General features: G+C 44.8%; 1 protein-coding gene across 1 annotated transcript in view; it reads left to right on the top strand.

Moving 5' to 3' along the window:
• Positions 1-4,339: 4,339 nt before the first annotated feature.
• Positions 4,340-7,500, top strand: part of LOC134437239 (receptor-type tyrosine-protein phosphatase delta-like) — a 482,346-nt gene continuing 479,185 nt past the window's right edge. Inside the window, exon 1 of the mRNA XM_063186743.1 lies at positions 4,340-4,816. The gene's annotated coding sequence lies outside the window, so the exon portion shown is untranslated. The remainder of the gene's footprint in view (positions 4,817-7,500) is intronic.

The raw sequence follows: 7,500 nt of genomic DNA, 5'->3' as shown, positions 1-7,500 counted from the left end.
ACACACACACACACACACACACACACACACACACACACACACACACACCTACATTAATATAAGGTAGATTGGTAGAAGGATATTGGCAGCTAGGTATCGGCAGCTGGTCAGGCTGAATTGAATTGAACGTAAAATTTCAAGTTCGCCACCAGTGGGAGACACTGGTATAATAGGACTAAAGACAGAGAGAGAGAGAGAGAGAAAAAGAGCCTCTGTCCGTTGTCTGTTTTTGTTAGTGCTTCTGCATGTGGAGCTTCGCACATAGTGCAATAGTCTTGTGATATTATGTGTATGTCCTGTCTTATACTGTCTTGCTCAGGGATGCAAAATGAATTTCATTGCAACTGACAATAAAATTCTATTGTATTGTATCGTATCATATCGTATCGTAAGACAGACAGACAGACAGACAGAAACACAGGCAGACAGACAGACAGACAGACAGACAGACAGAAACACAGGCAGACAGAAGAATACCTGGATCCTCGGGTAGTCACGCTTAGATAACCAGTCAGACACACATTGTCTGGATTATGCATGCCCAGCAGTGCCCAGCAGTAGGGGTGTAAATAAAATCGAAATGTATCGATGCACCGAAGTATCGTCCGGCGATTTAATCGAATCGCATCGTATCGTGGGGCATTCTTAAGTATCGAAAAGAATCGAATCGCTGGCCCCTGTGCAATGCCCTAGCTCCATAACACAATAGCAGTGAGAAAGTAATAGGAAAAAATCGAATCGAATCGAATCGCATCGTACCGTAGGGAATTCTAAAGTATCGAAAATAATCGGAACCCTGCTTTAAGAAATCGATACTGCGTCGTATCGTCATGAAGGTTGTGATTTACACCCCTACCCAGCAGTGCCCAGCAGTGTAACGGCTGCTATGCTCACTTCATATCAGAACCATTTTCCACTTGCCAGACTTGCTGAGTAGGTCCTCTATGCCAGTGTTTCCCAACCAGGGGTACGTGTACCACTAGGGGTACGCGAGCACATTGAAGGGGGTACTTGGAAAAATGTAATTTCAACAAATGCATGGAGCATAGACACACTGGAATAGAAAAAGCGATGTAAAACACATGTTAGGTGGTACTCGTGGCACAACAAAAAGGCCCAGGGGGTACATGAGAGAAAAAAGGTTGGGAAACACTGCTCTATGGAACTGCAGTGGAAGAGAATCGGCCAGGCCACCCACCCCCGGATATGCTTAGTATAGGCCTACAGTATGTATTTTTTTGTCTATATAGTGGTTTGTCTATATAACAGTGGTTCTCAACCTGAGGATATTGGCGGCTAGGTATCGGCAGCTGGTCATGCTGAATTGAATTGGACGTAAAATTTCAAGTTCGCCACCAGTGGGAGACACTAGTATAATAGGACTAGAGAGAGAGAGAGAGAGAGAGAGAGAGAGAGAGAGAGAGAGAGAGAGAGAGAGAGAGAGAGAGAGAGAGAGAGAGAGAGAGAGAAACAGATCCTCTGTCCTTTGTTTTTGTCAGCTAGTGCTTATGCATGTGGCACATATACTGTATGCAATAGTCTTGTGATATTATGTGTATGTCCTGTCTTACACAAGTCTTGCTCAGGGATGCAAATTGAATTTCATTGCAACTGAAAATAAAGTTCTATTTTATTGTTTCGTATCATATCGTATCGCAAGACAGACAGACAGACAGATAGACAGACAGACAGACAGAAACACAGGCAGACAGAAGAATACCTGGATCCTCGGGTAGTCACGCTACACGGTTAGATAGCCAGTCAGACACACATCATCTGGATCATGCATGCCCAGCAGTGCCCAGCAGTAGGGGTGTAAATAAAATCGAAATGTATCGATGCATCAAAGTATCGGCCGGTGATTTAATCGAATCGCATCGTATCGTTTGGCATTCTTAAGTATCGAAAATAATCAAATCGCTGGCCCCTGTGCAATGCCTTAGCTCCATAACACAATAGTAGTGGGAAAGTAATTGGAAAAAATCGAATCAAATCGAATCGCATAGTATCGTGGGGAATTCTAAAGTATTGAAAATAATCGAAACCCTGCTTTAAGAAATCGATACTGCGACGTATCGTCATGAAGGCTGTGATTTACACCCTTACCCAGCAGTGCCCAGCAGTGTAACGGCTGCTATGCTCACTTCATATCAGAACCATTTTCCACTCGCCAGATATGCTGAGTAGGTCCTCTATGGAACTGCAATGGAAGAGATTCGGCCAGGCCACCCACCCCCAGATATGCTTAGTATAGGCCTACTGTATGTANTATATTTTAAAATGAAGTGGTTGAAGCCTGACAATGTCCCCTTGGTTGTAGAAAAATAAAAATTGAAGCCTAACAATGCCCCCTTGGTTTGAAAAATAAAATAAAAATTGAAGCATCCGAATGGCAACTAAGTACTGCCCCCCCTAAGCCTCCCCAACGCCCCCTGGGAGGCTGTAGAGCCCCGTTGAGAAACACCACTATATAAGAACAGGTCTCACCTAGTGCCAGACATCGTGGCTATGTCTATGGACACTACAGGGGTGAATTTCTCAAAACCAAAGTTGCTTACTACATTAGCTACTTTGTTGTTTTTAATGCATTTTCCCATTGGCAACTACCAAAGTTGTTCACAGGCTAACAACTTCTCTTTTGATAAACTCACCCCAGAGATGCAGAATCAGTCACACACACAACCTCTGGATTTGCTACTGCCCATTTGGCAAGGGCACACGGACTGTGAGTGAATAAAAAAAACTGGGGGGTTAAATCTGGGAATTATTCCCTTCTTTAAAGGGACACTGTGTGCGATTTTTAGTTGTTTATTTCCAGAATTCATGCTACCCATTCACCAATGTTACCTTTTTCATGAATACTTACCACCACCATCAAATTCTAAGTATTCATTATGACTGGGAAAATTGCACTTTTCATACATGAAAAGGGGGATCTTCTCCATGGTCCGCCATTTTGAATTTCCAGAAATGGGCATTTATAGCTGCAAAAATGACTGTACTTGGGCTGTACTAGAAAAAAATAAGTTTATTACACTTACACTTACACTTAATTTAATACACTTTCAAGAAAATATCAAATATGGCAATGGGCAACCCAGTTTCAACGGCAGTTTCAAAGCATAGTTGTAGTACCTTTTTGACCATTTCCTGCACAGTGTCCCTTTAAAGCTCAAAGTTCACAGGTATGCCCATTGCCCTGGAGTATAACAGTTGGCTTCTCAGTAACGATGGCCCATTTTAACTAGGCATCCAGTGGCTGAGTCAGTCAGACAAAAAAAAAATCTAATAATGTGCATAATAATTTAATAATCACACTTAACGGATACATCAAAACAACAGCTATGACAGTGCATTGGTTACAGCCCCTGGAGCGATAAACTGTAGGTTTATGTGCCCTTCGAACTGGCTCTTCAGCTGTGATTGGAAGTGCAGGTAAACACATTCATCTTGGTGGGATTTGAACCTGCAACCCTCTGATCCAACAACTAACTCCCTAACCAGTAGGTCCCGCCTGCCCATGTGACAATCGATGTCCCATATCCATGGTCCTAAGGCCTTTGCTCTCTCTCTCTCTCTCTCTGTGACTCTCTATGTGGATCTAAAGGTCTAGTTTAAATGTATGTCTGTATGTATGTATGTATGTATGTATGTATGTATGTATGTATGTATGTATGTATGTATGTATGTATGTATGTATGTATGTATGTATGTATGCATGCATGCATGTATGGATGCAGATATGTAGGCCTATACAATCTCAGCTCTCTTACATACCACTCCTACCAACCAACTTAAAACGTACAGTTCAATATGTAAGCCTATAAAGCTGTACGGGAAGCTGTCTCCTGCATGTTTCTTTTACTGCCTCTCCGCCTCTGTCTCTCTCTCTCTCTCACTTTCCATTGTTTATCTTTACCCTTTACCCCCTCTTCCCACCCACCCAGCTTATTACAGTCTCTCTCTCTCTTTCTCTCTTTCTCTCTCTCTCTCTCTCTCTCTCTCTCTCTCTCTCTCTCTCTCTCTCTCTCTCTCATACAGTATGACTGTCAGTGGGTTAGTGGTGCGTTCTCAAACCATTTTCCCATAGTTTCCACACAGACTGTAAATTCGACTTACTTTCCCCTCTTATTACCCTCTCTCTCTCTCTCTCTCTCTCTCTCTCTCTTCCCCTCTCTGTCGCTCTCCCCCTTATCCTTTTTTCCCTCCCCAAAACCCCAATCGTGGCGGTGAAGTGAAGTCTTGACATTCCTTTACTGGCCCTCGCGGAGAAAGAAAGTTGATCTCCGGCACGGCAGTTAGCTGTCGGTCGAGTGACGTCACCTCTCCATCCCCTCTCCGTTTTCCCCGTTAGAGCGCGCCAGTCTGTGTTTGAGCTTCGGCAGGAGAGCGTGCCTCCGTTCTGCCACACGCCACTCTGTAGTCTAACTAACATACGCCAACGGCAACGGCAACGGCACCGTGAAGCATTATGAAGAAGACATAACGACCTCGCCTGCCAGCCGGAATAACTGCTGTTTTGTTTTATTTTTCCTAAGCCTTACTATTTCATCTATTCTTTCTATTCGATTGTGCTTTTTCCACGTCTCTGCATTTGGACTAGAGGACAATTTTGGTGGTGAGATTTTAAAAACTCCGGGAAAAGAAGAGGCAGAAGAAACGGACGCAGAGAGGGGAACATTACGCTGTAGATGTACTGACGTTGGATTACTTCGCTTGTTGTGCAGTGATTCTGGATGTAAATTGTTGTCGCGACCGCACTTGTACAACTGGACAGAGCAAGTTTAACAGACTTCGACGCAAAAATGGTGTTACGGTAAGCTTGGCTTGTTTATTTTCCTGTCTGCGACGTTCGCTGTACTTGGGAACCGAGTGAGTGAAAGACTGGCTGGCCACGGCTGGTGGAGGCTCGCTGCTCGTTCCCACAGCAAATTTGACACAGCGCTGGCTGCCGTGCCGTGCTGGCTTTGACAGGGCTGGGGGATTTTTTTTTACGCTGCCTGGCTGCAAAATATCCCCCGCTTTGCCTTGGAGAGGCTTTCAGTATATTGTTAACCTGCAGGGGACCGCAGTGCCATGTCAGACGAAGGCAAGATGACAAGTGGAGGGATTTATAATATTTGCTCTTGCTTGTGAGTTTTGATTCGGTCCTGGAGGTGGGCTTATACTTTCTGCTGGGAACGGCGGAGTGGAAGATAGGGTAGTTCACGGGGATTAGGGACTGAGTGATGCGTACGCTCCCTCGTGTCTTTCACGGGCGCGCAGGATGCCAGCGTTAGGCTACGGCGAAATATAAAATGCAAAAAAGGCATTATACACGGTCATCGTCGGGGATAATCTGTACGCATGCAGTTGATGAGCGAGGTGGTGAAAGCCTTTGCAGACCGTGGGAACACATTTAAATATGAGGTATAGAATGTGACAGGACCAACATTGCTCGAACAAGTCAACACCACCAGTGTTTTTTTCACCCTCAAATTATTTCTCCTCGATGTGCAATATGTCCATTAAGATTATTTCTACCCAAAACGAAAACTGCTGTGTTTTCGCTGCCCACAGTGAAATGGTGTGACGGGGAACTGTGGAGTGCGATGGGGGAGCCTCGGTCCTCAGACAGAGCGCATGCACGCTGGCATCGCATCACCTGAGAATTGGGTCTAAATGGTTTTGCCACCAGGGAATACAATATCGGCTGTGTGCAATTTCATATTTGCGAAGTAGCCTATACTCCTAGCAAGCCATAATTCCCACCACATATATCCAGGTGGCTTAACCCGTAAACTACTTTATTGAAGGCTATACGAGTTCAGATTCATAGTGTAGGCTCACAGAGTAGCCTGTTCTATCCAAGTCTTAACGCCATGATGCTGTACTGTGAGTCTTATTATTCCCAGTTATTATTCGGCTACTTTTCCCATCATAATAATATGACAGAATTTTACTTCTCCATTTTCTTGATGCAATGATGGGATGTTTTTTTATTCGCCCCATGCAGTCAGCTAGTGCAGTTCAACATGTTAATATTATTACCAGACGCAGTGTTCATACCGTCATCCGTGGTATCATGAAAGCATTTTATGTCTCAGGCAAAAATTCCCCAGTGTAGGCTACAGTTTTAGCGGTTCCCTCAGAGGAATATTTTTGGAGCTTGCCGTTCAAGCGACGGAACTGATGGCGAATTCCTCTTTGCTCTCTCCCCCCTTTCCAAATGACCGTCTTATCTGTGCGGTACTCTGACTATTTTAAGAACGCACTTTTTCGCGTGTCAGGGACTGTCAATGCACTGTGTGTGTGTGTCTGTCTTTCAGTCTATATTTAAATCACTCTTTAGTGTATTTGAGGAACGGCTCCGCGTGACAGACGGGCCAAATAAAATGTTTCTCCACTGGTCAACTCAGTTTTTAAAAACGCTTCGAGTTTCTTCACACACTCACGCACAGACATGACACCATGCGCGAGCGAGCGCGCGCACACACACACACACACATACACACACACACACACACACACACACACACACACACACACACACACACACACACACACAGCGAAAGACATGACGGTACCCACTCAGTGCACAGCTTGTGCCACTAGGGGCCTTCCTACCCTTCCGTTGGAAAATGGAATGCGCGCGCCTGGAGGTTCCAAACGGCTCGCGAGCAAAGGCGTGACGTTCTCATTTTGGTCCTCGTGCAATAAAATCCACGGCCGACGTGGTTGTTTCGTGACATATGGAGGATATGGCGGTCATTGGTATGTTTTTTTGAGTGCTTAAGTTCCTGTCTCCATTTCCTAATTCCAACAGCCAGAGGTGATTATAGTAGACTACTTACTGTTTTTTTTTTAATGTTGGCAATTAAATTATGACATTGAACTTTGAGATTTTGGATCTTTTGGATTACAGGCCCACTACAGTTAAAGGCTGTCGGATGAGAGATAACATGGAACTCCCATTAGATGTCTTTGCGATCCTTGGAAGCTCCTTCTAATCGCCTGTATGTGTCTTTTATCTCTAATAGAGAGAGAGAGAGGGAGAGAGATTGGGGCAGTGTTTCAATAGACGGATTAAAAAAAAATCCTAGATAGAAGTTCTGATAAATCACGACTGCTTTTCTTTTCTTTTTCTCCTCTCCTCTGCTCTCCTCTCCTCTCCTCTCCTCTTAGCTCTTTGCTATGCAAATTGGCGAACAGGCTGCAGCGCCTCCCAATAAAACTGGAGGTCAGTCTATTGAGGTGTTGAAAATGGCTCCTAAGTGCTGTGTAAGTGTGTGTGTGTGTGTGTGTGTGTGTGTGTGTGTGTGTGTGTGTGTGTGTGTGTGTGTGTGTGTGTGTGTGTGTGTGTGTGTGTGTGTACACGCTATGGTGGAGTGCTCTTGTGTGGTTTGCCTTAAGTCAGCACTTCCAGACCAGTGGTGCGGGCAGAAGAACCTCCTGTGCTCGGCCCTGCTCTGTGTGTGTGTGTGTGTGTGTGCGTGCATGTGTATGTGTGTGTGTGCGTGT

This window comes from Engraulis encrasicolus, chromosome 21 (genome assembly GCF_034702125.1).
Source record: "Engraulis encrasicolus isolate BLACKSEA-1 chromosome 21, IST_EnEncr_1.0, whole genome shotgun sequence".
NCBI lineage: Eukaryota > Metazoa > Chordata > Actinopteri > Clupeiformes > Engraulidae > Engraulis > Engraulis encrasicolus.
This window is presented reverse-complemented; position numbering and strand designations above follow the sequence as displayed.